This window comes from Furipterus horrens, unplaced genomic scaffold, assembly GCF_987537825.1.
Source record: "Furipterus horrens unplaced genomic scaffold, mFurHor1.1.pri manual_scaffold_4, whole genome shotgun sequence".
NCBI classification, from domain to species: domain Eukaryota; kingdom Metazoa; phylum Chordata; class Mammalia; order Chiroptera; family Furipteridae; genus Furipterus; species Furipterus horrens.
Window position 1 is genome coordinate 137221259 of NW_028327174.1, and position 4158 is coordinate 137225416.

Below are 4158 nucleotides of genomic sequence, written 5' to 3' on the forward strand. Positions count from 1 at the left end.
AACAAAAAGATTGCTAGTTCGATTCCTGGTCAGGGCACATCCCTGGGTTGTGGGCCAGGTCCCTGGTTGGGGGCGTGCAAGAGGCAACCAATGTTTCTCTCACACATTGATGAGTCTCTCCTTCTCTTTCTCCCTCCCTTCCCCTATCCCTCAAAAAAAAAAAAAAAAGAAAAAAAGAACTCATCAGTCAGAGATCTGACTGATGGTTGCTGGAGGGGAGGGAGGTTGAAAGGCTGGGGTGAAAAAAATGAAGAAATTAAGAAGTACAAATTGGTAGTCACAATATAGTCACAGGGGTATAAAGTACAACATAAGGCACATAGTTAATAATATTGTACTAACTATGTATACTGCCAGGTGGATACTTGAAATATTGGGGAGACCACTTTGTAAAGTATATGATTCTCTAACCACTATGCTGTACACCTGAAACTAATACAAAATAATATTGAATGTAAATGTAATTGAAAAATAAAATTTAAAAAAGAATACTATGAAAGTTAGGCTTTAATAAAGTTGTCATGAAAATGCAGAAAAAAGCATGTTATTTCATTTACCTTTAGATCTGTTATGTTGACTACAACACCTTGTAACACAGTCTGAATTAGGTGTGTTCTACATGAGAATTAAAATTACATGGTAGAAAACTGCACGCCTTTTAGGGTTACATTTCTTGTCTTATGAAAATCAATGTCCTTTAACTATTTCATACAATGTAAACATTAGTTCAGAGACACTTAAAAAGGCAAGCTAGAAAGAACAGTATGAAATTAATATACTGAAATCTGATATAGTACTTATTAATCTAAACATTTTTTATCCTGAGAAAATGTGAAACACAGGGAAAACAGGACTACTGTAATAACTTAACCCAATAGAAAATACACCATAAGCTTACTGTGTGCTGAAAATTTAACTCATTTAATATTTTGACATACCTACAACTTCCTTTTTGATTAGAGTTTTGAAACTGGGATGTGCTCAATGAAAATTAGAACTATATCAGAGTTACATCTGAAATACACAAACCTCACCTAGGTGTTTCAATAATACAGCAATAACTACTCTAAAAATTTATTTTAAAAAATTAATCTGAGTAGAAGTGATGGTGAAATTTCTCTTAAAGTTCCCCTTTCTCAAAAAACAAACAAACAAACAAACTATAATTCAGTTTGAGGATTTGAATCTTCAATTATCCAGGAAGGGATTGGGTAATAAATGTGGTAATCATAGAGTAGATAGTCCTCAGCACTGTTCAAAAGAATATGCACCTCTTGAACAATCCAAGAGGAAACTAAGAAGCAAAAGAGCAAGATTTGTTTCCCTATAAGCAAGACATCATTACTGAGCATTAATCGTACGAGGATCTCCTTCCCATTAACCTCAAGAGATTATCATGTCTCTTCCTTACTGTCAGGAGACCTAGAGTCATCTTGGCTCTGTGCCTATAGTTATTTTGAAACCAGAAAACAGAGGAACACAGTGTGACCATTGTGAAATTATAAAATCTTGATCTTAGAAAACCTTAAAGACTATTTCCTTACGTGGTTGCTATTGTTTTTTCTTTTTTGAGAACTCTTTTATTCAAACAAAAATATAAGAAGTAAAATGAAAGTTAAACAGCTTTGCTTGAGGGAGGATGGGTATTGGCTGCCTGCCTGCTGGTCTCCCACCCCCTTTCTCTAGTTCTTCAGAGGAGCCCTAGGGCTCTACAGTACAATTGAAACCATTGATTTAGTCCAACCTCATTTCACCGATTGTTAAAACTGATGAACTTCCCGAGTTCTTTGTAAATTAACAGCAGAGTCAGGACCCCTTGCTCATTCTTGTACCCATATTCATAACAATAAACACTTATTGAATGATATATTTGGGCTAAGCACCGCTATGAGTTCTTCAATTGCATAATCTCACTTATTACTTACAATAACCCTCTGAGGTATAGCTACTGCTAAGATCAAATTACTAGATAGGAAAATTAAGACAAAGAGAAAATAAGTTAATTGTCCAAAGTCCTTCAGCCTGCTTCATCTGTAAAAAGCTGGATAAGATAATTTCTGAATTGCACACTAGTGTGCACCTCTAAAATTCTATAATCTTATGATTCCAAGTTGTGACACTGATTCTTTCACCATGAATTATTCCATCAGAATCAATGAGACTCTTAAATACTTGAGGATCACAAAAGGACATTTTAAGATGCAATTGTTTCAAGTCACCAATCAGGTGAGTCTGATAACCTTCCGCTTGTGAGCAAGTACTGCCATTGACCCAGTGTTTGTTCATGCAATATATGGTATTATTATGGTGGCACTTGGTTTGGGTCTTGGTCTTTGTGATCAGAGAACAATTAAGCTGTGGGAAGAGGTGAAACAAAAATCTTCCTTTGGCAGTAGAAGTGACAAAAATATGCAGATAGGGTGGATAAACAGGGAATTAGAAAAGTTTAAAAACAGACAAGTGGCAACAACAGCAGGTAATGACCAATTTGATGTGATAATGGTAAATTGGGGAGTAACTTTTATTATACAAGTGGACATAAGTCCATTAACAATACACAAAAATTTTTTTACAATGAACTTGGCTAAAAACATAACTTTTTGCTTGGGAACCATTGTGATGACCTTGCAAAGAGAAGAGTAATATTTTTATGAAGATAACCAGTTCTTGAACTTTCACCACTGTATCTGACATCAAAGTAGGATGATTCATTAATCTTCCTTATTTTGTTGTTTCAAGTAACATAGAAACTCAAGGGTAGTTCACTACTTCTCTTGGTTTGAATTTCCTGCAAGCAGGATTAGATTTCTCATCTCTCTGTGTATACATGCCAACCTAAAGAACGTGATTTTCACTCAAAGAGTAGAATTACTGTGATTCTTAAAACAGAAATTAATTTCTGTTCTGCCTCTGACCTTTTCCACCTTTCCAGCCATGTCCCTGACCACCCCCAATCAGCAATACACCCTTTGCTTCAGTTATTCCCTATTTTTTATAATTCCCCAATGCACCAGAATGGCACATAGCTCTGTACCTTAGTACACGCTGTTCCCCATAGCTATAACACCTTCTCCTCTTTCTATTCCTTGCCCAATAAACCTGGTTAATTTTTAGTCACCCTCTAAGGTTCAGCTCAAGTGTCACTCTCTTGGAGAAGTTTGCAATTACAAAACTGCAATGAATATCCTTGTATATCTTCTGTTTTTTCTTATAGATGATGCCTTTCCAGAAGGTATCCAGCCATGTAATATGAAAAACAGAGATGCTTATTGAAGAAGATACAAAATATAAGAAACATTGTACATAGGACAATGATGCCTCAGTGCCCTTCAAAGTAGGCACCTTGGGACCTCACACAGTTCTCCTAATTGCTATCAGCTGCCCTGTCATATTTTCCTGAATCTCATTGACAGTCTGAAATCTCTTTCCTTTCAAAGGTGATTCTAGTTTTCCGAAAAGGCAAGAAGTCACAGGGCACCGAATCTGGACAATAGGGGGCACGGAGTCACCTGGGCAATTTGATGTTTTGCCAAAAAACTCTGCACTGAACAAGATGTGATACACAAGCAGGAGTGCTGTCCTGGTGAAGCTGCCAATCACCAGTTGCCCATAGCTGCCGCCTTCTGAATCATTTGAATAGTTTCCACAGAGGAATGTTCAAGCTTAATGCAAAATTTGATGCAGATTTGTTGCTCTACTGGCGCAATCATTTTGAATGCAACAGAAACACAGTACACATGCTCACTCAACTTCACCCACTACCCCCACTGACTAGCACAGTGAAGTCATCATTATTCACACATGCACATTTCATTCTACTCCCCTGCTGTCGGGTTATGTCGATGTGGCACTGATCATTCTCATTATATTAACAGTGGCTGGACTTTGGCTGCACGACCTCGTATGTCTTTACACACATACCTGACTTTCCCCTTAGTGGAAATTATTAGAAGTGAAATTACTGTGACAAAAATTATTCACATGTTTAAAGATCTTAATACATACAAGAACTTTCTGCCTTAAATAGTAGGAATGATACAACGTTTTTAATGTCAATCAGTTCCTGACTTGCAGAAGACAGGCAAACAAGTGGCTCCTTCTGCTTCATTCCTCTGGCCCCTGCACTCTCCTGGTGCTGATACTACTTCCTTTTCATAA